Source organism: Tasmannia lanceolata, unplaced genomic scaffold (genome assembly GCF_043159265.1).
Source record: "Tasmannia lanceolata isolate RefF3 unplaced genomic scaffold, GAP_Taslan_0.1 ptg000011l, whole genome shotgun sequence".
Lineage (NCBI taxonomy): Eukaryota > Viridiplantae > Streptophyta > Magnoliopsida > Canellales > Winteraceae > Tasmannia > Tasmannia lanceolata.
Window position 1 is genome coordinate 10,648,514 of NW_027518688.1, and position 13,155 is coordinate 10,661,668.

The 13,155-nt window shown below is 38.9% G+C and overlaps 1 long non-coding RNA gene across 1 annotated transcript; it reads right to left on the reverse strand.

The window, feature by feature from the left end:
* Positions 1–2,734: 2,734 nt before the first annotated feature.
* LOC143886424 (uncharacterized) lies at positions 2,735–6,719 on the reverse strand. The gene is made up of 2 exons (XR_013253790.1): positions 6,272–6,719; positions 2,735–3,080 (listed from the first exon to the last, which is right to left on the reverse strand). It is a non-coding gene; the product is annotated as an uncharacterized LOC143886424 (long non-coding RNA).
* Between the last annotated feature and the right edge of the window lie 6,436 nt (positions 6,720–13,155).

Consider the following 13,155-nt stretch of genomic DNA (forward strand, 5'->3'; position numbering starts at 1 on the left):
TTTGAATTGGGGATTGGATTTGATGAATTTTTGATTTTTTGAGAAATGAGGCACCGTCCACAAACGGGCTCAAGGAGGACATGAGACCATTCATAAATGAACTCAGAAAATGAGGCACCGTTCACAAATGGGCTCAAGGAGAAGACGAAACCATTCACAAATGGACTCGAGAGATGAGGCACCGTTCACAAACGGGCTCAAGGAGAAGACGAGGCCATTTGCAAATGGGCTCGAGAAAAGAGGTACCGTTCACAAACGGGCTCGAAGAATTTAGAGATTTTCCATGAACTTGAATTTGACGTAAGATTGGATTTGATGAATTTTTTATTTTTTTGAACTCAATGAAATCGGGGATATTATGGATCGTGCCCGACAAAGATGTTGGAAACTAGGACTTTGACGAATGATGAAACGGCAAACCTTTGGAACGAAGAACCATTACTAGCAAGAATGGATTAGGAACATTTTTATGAAACTTCAACAAGATTTTTCTCAAAGAGACTGCTGGTCTTGTCTTCTGGGGATTTTGATAACTGAAACCTTGAACAAGACATTTGAGATTGGTAATTTAGAACAACGACTCTCTTGGATATTAACATGGAAAAGCGGGATCTGCTTCTTGACAGGTGTTTAGATAAACATTTCTTGACCAGGATAACTAACCGGAAGGGAATTATGAATTTGAATGGTTCATCTTTCTGAGAAATTGGCTCAACCACCATTGCATCTGAGGTTCTTCCAAGCTTAAGGTGCCTTCCTGGGGTATGATCTTTTTACGGAAGCTGGGCTTTCTGATGTTTCTACTTCTGAATTTTTCTGAGCTGATCTTCTTTGAAATGAAGTTGTTTGACTAAATTCTCGAGCTCTTTCAGGTATAATTGCAGGGAGCTGCCTAGGCCTGGCCTCCTTCACCAAGACAGTTACATCATTTGGACATAGGAACGACAATTGACTCTTTCTAAAGAGAAAACTTAGATGAAAGGCACTACTCAAAGGATTGAGCAGCCCTGAAGGAGTGAACTTAGAATAATAAAGATTGACTGACTATACTGACAAACATAGTGATGCTTCTGACTTAGTTAATGTTTTGTTTGGTAAGTCTATCCTTTCAAGGAATAGTTTTTCAATTGGTAAACACCGGACTTCTTCCTCGAAACAGTAATGCCTCAAGAATTTAATTACGACCCCTAAGATTGCTTAGCTTCAATGCCCCCAGTTTTGAGGATATCACTTGAATTTGCTTGAACTTCAGTTGATCTTCAGTCTTGATACCGGCTGTTGCCTTCTTATACTGATTCTCTTACCGTGACCAAGTCACCTCTTCAGGGTTTTTAACTTGGCGGACCGCGCTAGCCTTAACTTTTGCCTGAACCACCTTTCTAGGTTTTCGATCCAGCAGGCTATCCCCTTAGCTTTTGCCTAAGCCGCCCTTTCGGGTTTTCAACTTAGCAGGGGAATGATCTTAAATTTTGCCTAGACCGCCCTTTCAGGTTTTCAGTCTAGCAGATCTTCAAACTCCGTTATTTTTCTTATTCATCATCATTTCATTTTTTTATTGTATCTCAGGACCTAGCTCATTAGTTCTGAACACCAGAAGGACTTTTATAGGTAGGATAGGGCTTTTCAAAGAATGGCTTAAGGCTCAACAAAGATTTCGACCGAACCTGTGAACAGGTCGCCTACATATCCCAAGGTAGGAATCAGGTCGTGTGTAGTTCAGGGCGAATGCCCCTAGTTTGAAGATAAATTGTTTGATTTTTTTTTCCTTTTTTCTTTTCTTTCTGGAACAATTAACTTCTCTTCTTTTGGAACTTGTCCCTCTCTTTTTTTTTTTGAAAGGATTGAATTTCTTTTCCTTTTTGAATCGACCGAACTCGGTTCAACCGAGTTGCCTACGTACCCCAGTATAGGGATCAGGTCTCGCGTAGTTCGGGGGAATGCCCCAAGTTTGATGGGTTTTCAAGAAAATTTGATTTAGGCTCGAAGGGTTTGCAAATCGGTATTCTTTTGACATTGGGTTTTGATTTTGGGATTTAATCGGCCAAAGGAGGCCTTTCGATGTTCAGATTGGGAATCGATCTAGGTTACTAGAGTCCCTCTGGTACTGATTATTTTTTTTTCTCTTTTGTTTTTTTTTTTTTTTTCGCGGAGTTTGACGGCATTTCCAGGTAAGAGATAATGGATCTTCTTCTTTCAAGATTCTAATACGTGCTTTTGACTTTCATAGAGCGAAACTTGTTCTTTGACATCCTCCATCTATGGATTCGTACTCTCGATATCTGATGATCACTTTTCATTGCTTGCTCTTGAACTTCTTATCTTGAATTTGTTGGCTTTATGTTATGAATTTGAGAACCAACGTCATTGATTGAAAATATGAAAGTTGTTTCCACTCTATGCCCCTTGTATAGCATATATCTTCTCACTTTCTTCATTTTCTTTGAGCTTTCCATCCATGTCTTGCCCCTGGTATCGGTTGTAGCTTTTCTAGACAATCTTCTTATTCTTGAAATAATTTTATCAATTCTTCACACTCTTCAGAGGGTAATGTATTTTCAATCGGCATTCACTGAATCAAAGTTTCAGTGCCAGCGTTTACCACTTCAATTTCATTTTTGAAAAGCTGGGATTGGCGCTCCTCCTCTTGTTCAAGTAATTGCTGTGACTCAAGTGGAGTTTCGTCAATTTTGTCCTCATTTGAGGAGGGAGTCTTATTTTAAGATCAGAAGCACACTTAAGAAACAAACACAAGTGAATTATTGGACACGACCTATCCTGAACATGCTCAGGATTCACAACTCTAAATAAAAAAGAGAGATGATTTGCCTGGACTAGGCATTGACCTTGAAATGTAAGACCGGACTCAACAATTGTACTGACCATGATGACTGATTCGCATAGGGGAATGCCCCTAGTTCAAGGATTATGATAGTGAACTCTGAAGGACTTAGCAAAATATTCTTGAAAAAGGTTGCCCTTAGAGTAAGAAAGGACTAAGGGTACAAGTAAGATTGGATCATCTGGACCAGGCATGATCAGATCATGAGATTGCATAATCGAAAGATTGTGAGATTCTGCTCCTGCCAGTTAGGGGATGGCATGAAGATACGATCGAATTGTATGACAGAAGAATGAAAGACGCACGATCAAGAGATTAGATGAGATAGCATAAGATTGCTTTCAACGGATAGATCATGAATGACTAATCCTATGAGATCTTTGAAAATGATGGGATTTATATCCTAACCCCAAAGGGAAAGTTTTTAATCTTCACACATTTTAACAGTGTTACCTGAAGGCATCAACCCTAATCCTAATCTAGCGGAGTGGAGAGAGGATCTCGACTCATGACTTTGTTCGTGTATCTAAGGACCGATCGTAGCCATTGGAAGATGGACCACGGCCTAATCTAGACACAAATGGGTAGGATATCCTAAACTAGGCTCACACACGTGATGCACATGTGTTCGTATACTACATGCATGTGTGGGTTAATCTAGGGGTAAGGCCAAGAGTTCCCTTAGCGCGAATCCCTGTTCGATATACTGTACCAGTGTCCGGCGTATCAGTACGTGAACAAGAGATCCGTTTACGTACCATAAAGGTACTAGGCTAAGGGTGGAATGCTTCTCTAGAACAGAGGCACCAGGTGATGAAATCACAGTCAACCATGCTAGATAACACTCCGGGTTCCTAAAATAGGATGTGTGTGCACGTGAGACGCATGGTTTAGATGCAAGTGATGTAAGTGTGTGCAATATGTTTGCGCAATCTATGATGCCTTCAGGTTTTGTTAAATTAAGTTTGAGTAAAATGTGATGAGAAAATAAAACAAGACAAACTAATCTAACAAGTATAGAGTTTTTATGAGCCATTTAAAATTAAATTCAAATGAATTATCTTTTGAAGTTTTAATGAAGTTAGGTGATCCCCAGCAGAGTCGCCAGACTGTGGTACCCTGATCCCGCGAGAGGGGTGTGGGGCGCGAGCCGCCTCGCACTCTCTCTTTTGGTCTCTCGTATCCACGCGATTGGCGTGTGCATTTTATTATTGATTTGAATTAATCTTTCCTGTGAACTTGGGATCACTAAGGCAATCCGAATTCCACACGAAAGAGACTGACAGAGTCGCCACCTAGATGTGGGATCTAGGACCCGTAATTAACCAGAAATCTAGACTCGCTACCTGGTTACGAGAATGGAAGGTATGGGGAGTTATCCACCACATGCACCATTCTTGCCCGATAATCGGTCTTCGATTCCAAAAGCTAACTCTTTTAAATTTATTTTAAATGGCTCATTCAACTCTATGTTAATGTGCGAACTAAGTGACATGCATCCTATGATCTAATTTCAATGTGAATCCTAAATGTGTATCTTGATTTATTAATTTGTCTGGATTCAATATAAGTGAAAGTTCTCCTAAAATTCTAATTTCATGGAAAGTCCTAAGTGATTTGATTAAGCATTTACAAGAAAATTAATATACAAAACACCACAATTTGTTTGTGGTGCCGACTCGCGGGTGGTATGCCATCAGACATCCAAGCTGCCTACGTACCCAAGCCTCACTGGGATCAGAGTCGACGTAGTTCGGTGCACCTAAGCTAAGTTACATATGCCTAACTCAACTAAGACACCGACCTAGACGGGATTGACTGTTTCAACAGTTTTAGGAGAAGTTATTTAATTCAAGTTGAAGATTTTATTATCTTAGGATTTCATCTAAGATGCTATATGATTCTCATCTAAATGCAAATGGTCCCTTAGACTAATGCAGGTTTGCCTTACATCCTAGTTTACTAGGCTTGTCCTAGGGAAAGATTGGGTGACTAGTGTAACTAGACCTATGGCACGGTTGCTATACATAGCAAGCGTCCGTGATGAGGCCGGACTCCTGACTCTAGGACTCCCTAAAACCTAAGACTCCCTAAAACTTAGGACACGACACGACACGACACCAGTGTTCCTAAATTGGGCTCTAAGGGTTCCTAAAGGAATTTTGAATCCACCGGCTCTTGGGAATCTCGAATTCTTTTGGGTTTGTGGAAACTTTTAGAGTTTTCTTGAAGCTTTTATTATCTGAAGGTATTTAGTGTGTTTGGTAGCTTTTAAAGTTGTTTATTTAGAAGGTTTTAGTTTCATTTGAAATTTTTAGTGGTCTTTTGGTTAATGGCTTTTAACGGATTTTTATCAGTGGATTTTAAATGGGTGAATTTTAGTTTTGTTAATTTTAGGTTGGATGTACTTTAGATTAATGTCTTTCGATTTTGGTTTGGAAAATGACGTTAACACAACCAAGTTTTGACAATTGCACAAATTCGACAAACCATTGACCATTAAAAGATCTGACAAATGCAGCCCACTAAAACTGTCGTAACTCTTTAACCGCTTGGCCAAATTCAACGTACAAACATGCGTTGGAAAGATCTTTTATAGGGCTACAACTTTGTAGTTCTCCATTGTTTGTAAATCTGTGATTTAGAGGTTCGAATTTGTGTTGCAAACAAAAGGACAGCAACATTAAACTGGAAATGCCTAAAGGTGTGCCGCAACCATTTTGGACTTAACTTTTTAACCGCTCGCTGTCTGATCTAGCACGAATACTCGTTGGAAACGGCACGAAAATATCTACGACTTTGTAGTTAACCATTTCCCACGATTCTGTTGTTTAGAGGTCGAAAAATCTGTTTAAAGTCTAACAGCTAGCACTATGACGGGAATGATATTGGCACCCCCATGTTTTCTTTTGATAGTTCTTATTTTTTTAGTGATTAAAAGACGGTGAATATGAAAAATGGCTTGAATGGGCCTGAGATTAGATTCAAATGGGATGTTTGAAAAAGGGATTGTTTTTATCTACTTGGCAAGGTGGGGTATGGATATTGGGTTCTTGAGATTGAGTGGGGCTGTTGTTATCAAATTGGAGTGGGGGCTGTTGTTATCAATTGAAAGATGGAGGTTTTGTAAGCCAAATTAAATGGGTTTTGATAATTCATGTAAAATTCAAGTTTTCTTTCTTGTAAATGTTCAAAATTTTTAATGAATTGTTTTCCCAAAAGAAATCTAAATTCCCTAACAAGCCAATGATTTCAACATCCCATTGCAAATAGGTTCTAATGACCCTAACACATTAATTATATTTAGCATAAGTGAGAACATGACCAAGGCCAAACTAGTACAAAATTAAACATGACATCAACCAAAATATACGCAAAACAACACTCAATCCTACAAATATAGAAAAGAAAATAAAATTCCAAAAGACATACCTTTTTGTAGACGATATTCCATGCAAACTTATGGAGAAGAGGGATTTGGTCTAGAGAGAGGGCTTGAATTTTCTAAGAGAGGGGTTCTCTCCTCTTTTCTTTTTTTTCCTCTTTTCTTTGGTGAGATGAGAGGGTATTTATAGGAGAATGGGATAGGAGGTTAGGTGAGGTTAGGTGAGGTTAGGTAAGGTTAGGTGAGGTTAGGTGATGTTAGGTGAGGTTAGGTGAGGTTAGGTGAGGTTTGGATGGTTATGATGGGAGGAGAGGTTAGGTGAGGTTAGGTGAGGTTTGAATGGTTAGGATGAGAGGAGAGGTTAGGTGGTTTTGGATGGTTAGACCCAGGTCATGATCTGCCATTGATCTAACGATTTACGGAAATCGGGTCTCGGAATGGAATCAGGGTCCGGGCTATGAAGTGACCCTAGCTTATTTTGTCCCGATTGATGATCCGTAAAGTCAGATCAAGATATTAATGACCTAAAACATATAAATCAATGATAGAGGGGGTTCTCACATGGATTTAACACACTAATTTATTTGTTGATTAAAACAAAACAAAATGGGGTGTCTACAATATGCGAACTATATGACATGCATCCTGAAATCTAATTTCAATGTATTTCCTAATGTGTATCTTGATTTTTCTTGATTTATTTGGATTCAATCTAAGTGAATGTTCTCCTAAAATTCTAATATGGGAGAAATCCGATATATTTAGTTAAGAATTTATAAAAAACTAATATACAAAACCCCACTATTTGTGGTGGGCTGACTCGTGGTTGGTATGCCATCAAGCATTCAAGCTGCCTACGTACCCAAGCCTCACTGGGATCAGAGTCGATGTAGTTCGGTGGACCCCTAGCATGTGGTTGAACCATACCCTTTAGGAAAAAATAATTTTTCGGACCAAAATGACCTTTTGACCAATTCGCACCCGAAAAGTGACCAAAATATCCTTAAATTGGATCGCCTTTAAGGGGGAATTGTTAAAAATGGAAAGTCTTCGCGGTCAAAGTTTGAAAATAAAAACTTTTTTAATTGGCTCCTTTTGGCGGGCAATATCGAACATGATCATTTGGTACCCCCTGAAAATACCCAAAATGCCCTTGACACATAAAATATCCAAGTCAAGCGAAACCCCTGAGAAACTCTAAATTTATCAGGTCTTCCAAAATTTATTAAATGATCTAAGATTCCTTAGACACACCCTAGAGGTCAAATGAAACATATTGGAAATGACCAGATTACCCCTGAGGTACAAAACTTGGTGAAATTAGGAAAAACTTCTAAAAATAGCAGCTTTTTTTAAAATTCATGGAATCACTCAAGATTTTTCAGACACAACTCGGGGGTCAAACGGGACACATTGGGAATGACCAAAATACCCCTGTAATGCAAAAATGGGCAAAAATGAAGGAAACCCTGAAATTTCTAAAAATAGCAGGTTTTTTAACTTGCTTGGCTACTTGAACTTTCATCTTTCAGATACCATTGGAACACCTTAGAAACCTTTAGGATTGTGAATCGAACACCTTAGAAACATTTAGGATTGCGAATCAACTTCCAAACACCTAAAATGAGATGAAATCTACCCTAGAATGCATGGATGCCTAATCTATTTGCGAAATATGGACTCGAGACTTGACAAACTATCGAATCTTTTACTTTTTAAAGTGTAGCAAAATGGGGGTGTCTACACATGGCGGTCGCCCGGTGAGGGCTACTTGTTTGCTCGAAAATTTGGCTCACAAAACCTATCCCGGTCGACAGACCCACGGCGGTCGCTCACTCAAAACCCATGACGGAATAGTTCTGTTTCAACAGAACTCATTCCGGGGTCACCCGGCCTAACTCGGTTGACCGGCCCGCTATTTTTCCGCAAGTGCTGGAATTCCAGCAAGGTTGCCACGGTCGCCCGGGACACTCCCAGTCGACCAGCCCTGTATAAAATTCCATTTTTACTTTAAAGTTCAGGGGCTTTTGAGCTATGGTCTTTGTGCTTTAGTCCCAGGTTTTCAAACACATTTTTGGGTGTGTTGATGGTTTTCAAAGATGTAAAAAGTTAAGTATGAAAACCATTTAAAAACCTTTTGAAAGTGCATTTGAACATAAAATTAAGAGGACTCTAAATACATTTTAAAATGATACAGTTGAGTCTTCTTGGAATGTATTCGCTCATTTGCACTTCCTTGAACTTCTTTAGCTTGAGTGAACTTCTTTAACTTGATCTTGCTCTTGTGACTTCTCCTCCAATCTTCAATCCATGTTGAAAGGTACATGAGGTGTCACCAATGGCTAGTTCAACTCCAAGCTTCTTACTTGACACTTGCTAGGCAAATTGTGGGATCTTAAACTTGAGCTACTTGATTCGAACATCCTCAAATGATGATGTCTTCACTATGAGTGCAAGCTCCTTGATCATTGAGTGTGTGGATCCACAAGCCATGTGTTGTGCTGAGTTGTGTAATGACGATTATGACATGAAAATCATGTATATAACACAACACCTCAAAGCAACACATTAGTCCATAACTGCTAATCAATCTGATTTACTAGCATCAAAACAAGAAGGTAAGGTGAATGATTAACCCATGGGAACCCTTGGGCTTACAATGATTTAACAGGACTAAAGACGATCCAAAGTGCACCTACAAATGGTCCATGAGGTTGATTATGGAAGAACCATTGATCTATTTACCAATGGATTTTGTTCATGGTTTGATCAAGTCGAAGATAGAACATTGAAAAGTTCGTCTTTGAATTAATTGTATCGGCTCCCTAACCTATTGAAGTCCTACTTGCCTACAAGACCCTACATGCCTACATGAGACTAAGATGTGTGACTTAAGTGACAAAGGTGCAACTTAATTGCTTGATGTGCGACTTAGAGCCTAGTTTGGATTCTAAATATGAATATTTTATGACTCCTATATGAATAAGACTTAGGTTTTATCTAACCTAGATGAGCTAATTGCACTACAAGAAAGTTATTATTTAGCGGCATTTTTTCACCGGCACTCTTTTAAAACTCCCCTAGATATCAGATATTAGAGGCACTCATTTGCCATTTTGTGTGTTTATCTCTTAAAGTGTCATGAGGGTTAATCCCACTAACCTATCCGAAAGTGCCGGTTAAATTGCCGCGAGGGTCGATCCCACTAACCTATCGTGCAAAATCATCTAATCTATTCCCCTTCCCGTGCTTCTCATCTATTTCCCTTCTCGTGCTTCTCACCTATTTCCCTTCCCGCTTCTATCTTCCCCTTCCCGCCTTTCATTTCCCATTCACCGTCACCGTTGCCGCCGCCTCACCGTTGCCTCCTCTGGTGCGTCACAGTTGCTTTCGGTTTTCTTCTTTACCTAGATTTGATTTGTGGTCTGGGTTTATCTTTCTTTTTCTAAAAGGAAATTTCTGTTTTATTTCATCTAGATCTGTATCTCCGGCGACCTATTCTGGCGTCCATTTTCCGGCATCCGGTAAGATGTAGGGTTAGGGTTTCTTTCCATTTGCAAAATTCAATTTGTGTTTCTTTCAATTGAAAACAAGGGTACCAAAACCCTAGCTCTTGGGTTTTTTACAGAGATGATTGATCCCTAGGGTAAGGGTTTGGAAAATCCAATTTTTTTTCCATAAATCTCTCCATATCTCTATCTTTTTGGAAAATATCCGGTTTTGGAGAGCATTATTGGGCGCTATTTTCTTCCTAGAGGATCTGGTAGGGTTCAAAACTTAAGATTCATTTGATTTTCTCCCTAGGATTTTTTACTAGTTGTATTTTGGGATGTAGAGCCTGGATCTTAGGGTTGTAAGGGGTTAGGTTCAAAAACTTTCTAACTGTTTTGTCTGTTGTTTGAAAACTCTCTGCACATAAGATATACAACCATTAATTTCTCTTCTTCCATGTTTATCTTGTTGCATTGAAGTTTATGTCTTGTTTGTTCTTTTATTCTAAATGGATAATTTCTTTAGCACAAGCTACTTGAGAAGAAAGAAATTGGATTCTCAATGTGAATGTGGTCTCATTTTTATACATTGGCTCATGAATTAAATCATTTTTTTTATAAACGAATTAGGAGACCCTGTAAGTGCCCTGTAATAAGTAATCCATATGAATGGTCTCACCTTTTGATTTATCTCCAAAACAAGGCCATTAATTAAGCTGCTTGGTATTGTAAAATGGAGCATTTTGCTCCGTATTTTTTTTATTTTTTTAATACTACAAACTAGCATTATAGCCATAGCATATACAGGTTACACGGTTCACGATCATTCAAGAACTTTCACAGCATGGTAGTCATCAATTTCCTTTTGATTTCTTTTGTTTGGTTTCTAATTCTATAAATTTTATCCTGGTTGGGTGAATATCCAATGAAATGAGCAGATTCTTGATTTGGTTTTGGGCGTCTATGTCTCACCTATTCTTCTCACCTTCCTAGACTATCTGGTGGGGCTGTTGAGGGATGGAGAGGGGGTGGGGCTGTTGAGAGATAGAGAAGAGAGAAATGGAACTCATTTATGCCATGGCCTTGATGCTAGGACTTTCAACTCTATGTAACCATTATAGTTGTTGGAACTCTAAACCCAGTATTAATGCCCTAACCCTTAGATTCATGTGATGGTGCCCTGCATAAAATAAGCCCGAGTCAAGTGTGCCATTTGTAACTCATAATCCTCTTAGTTGCCTGTAAGTTTCCGTCCAACTAGCTTGTAGGTGTAGCTCATCATTTTGAACCTGTGAGGAAGATCTATATTATAATTTTTGTTTGCCGAATTCAGTGTGTTTTTTATTCTCTCTACTTCAACACTAAGAGGATAAAATAAGTCCCCAAGATCCTTCATATCCAAATCCTCTTTTAAACTTAAAGTCCCGAAGATCCTTCATATCCAAATCCTCTTTTAAACTTTAAGTCCCCAAGATCCTATCAAGGTACCCATTTATTTATATAAGCTATCTTATCAGAAAAAATAACTTTAATTATCCTTCTGTAGCATTTCCCCCCTAAATCTGTTTACTACTTTCGTAACTTGAGTTTTTCCTTTTGGGATTTCATGTGATTAGGTTTGTTCGTACCAGTCAAGATTCTAAGTTGTATTTCTCGCATGATGAAGAGACACTGATTGTGAAAAGGTGGTCTGCTTGATCACCGGCCCAAAGGGAAGAACATCTGCATCTCAAGAGGGAGGCTCTAGAAGAATAGATCCTAGACATTCTTGTTCTCACTGCCCCTGCAATTCATTTTTTTAGCAAAAGCTAAATCCAACCCAAGCTGCACACTTCAGTATTGATGATTAGGTTGATTAAACAACCTCACATGGAAAAAATACCTCATGAGAATGGTTCTGTTTGTTTGTAAAGATGAACATCTAGATTGTCTTAGCAATTTGTGATCTTTGAATGTCAGTAGAAATTGTTATGTTATGAATCTAATTGGTTGAGTCTAAAATTGTTTATAAATATGAACGCCTCAGATTGTGAATGCAATTTGTGATCTTTAATGTCATTAAATTTTGTGATGCAGTGAATGTAATTTGTAAACTTGAAATGTGAATGTAAACAGGTTGTGAACCCAAATTTTGGGATTTTCACATATTAAAAATATAATTATAAACGGACTTTTACCGGCTTTCATGAACGCCTTTTACTGCCGTTCATGAACGCCGGTAAAGATAAGAACAGCCAGTAAAATATATACTTGCTAACGACATCCTAGGAATTTCCCGACGTTCTAGAACGCCAGTAAATATATATTAACGCTGGTAAATGTAATTTTCAGCGGCGTTCATGAACGCCGGTAGTATAATTTTCAGCGGCGTTTATTTTGAACACCGCTAATACTTTTCGGGACGCTATATTCAGCGGCGTTCGGGCGTACACTTTTACCGGTGTTTTTCTGTATTTCACTGGCGTTTCCGGACGCCGGTAAAACCCTTTTTCCTGTAGTGTATATAAACTGAAAAAATGAGTTTGTATTACACAAGAATGTCTAATTCCTAATTTAGCCAGACTCTGGTTTTGAAACTGGATCGTGTTGGTACATTCCCAGAGCACTCTGGTTCATTCCAAGAGCCTTTAGTGTATTTCAGAGGTACTATGGTGTATACTGTGTCATTCCCAAGGGACTCTGGGTTGAATCAGGGAACTCACAAGGACTTTGGTTTGTTCTAACCCCTAATACTAGGTTTTAGTCTTCTAGTGAGATTATTTTAATGACCTAGATTCGTAGTACAATCAACTAGACCTAAATGATAATATGGATTACTTTATTGTACTTCTTGACTTGAAAAAAATTTACATTGACTCATTAATATTGATTTTCACTAATTTCAAAACTCAAACAAAGCCTACTAATTTTGCATTTTTAATCGGATCTAACTGATTTTGTGATTTTTAAAGAAGCTCAATGATCTTGAAGGAACCACACAGATTTTGTGATTTTTAATGAAAATTATCAAGACTCGAATTAGACAAACATGAAAAGGAAAATCCATTTACTCTTGGAACTGAAGAAACTCCCCTCCTCAAAGCATCATACTACTACCGAGAGCTTAATCCATTTTTCTTGCACAGATCACTGAAGGTCTCCCACTAAGAGAACCGTCGTCGAGATGTCAGGCAACTGCCACTACTTGAGTCGAGGAAAGGGGGCGGGTTATATGTTGGAGTTGAAAATTGGGTTGTAATACGATGCTTACACGTGGCACCGCTGTCAATGTGAGACTCGCACACGGTCCCTCCAAAAGATGACCTGCACCAGGGTGCCTCCGACACCGGGCAATCTTAACGTAAGCCCTTGTCTGGCCTACCGCTCCGAGTGGAGCTGCAAGCTGTGTGTCGTCATTTCTAATTCCACATCGTGTCATTATCTTGCAATGCCACCGGCAG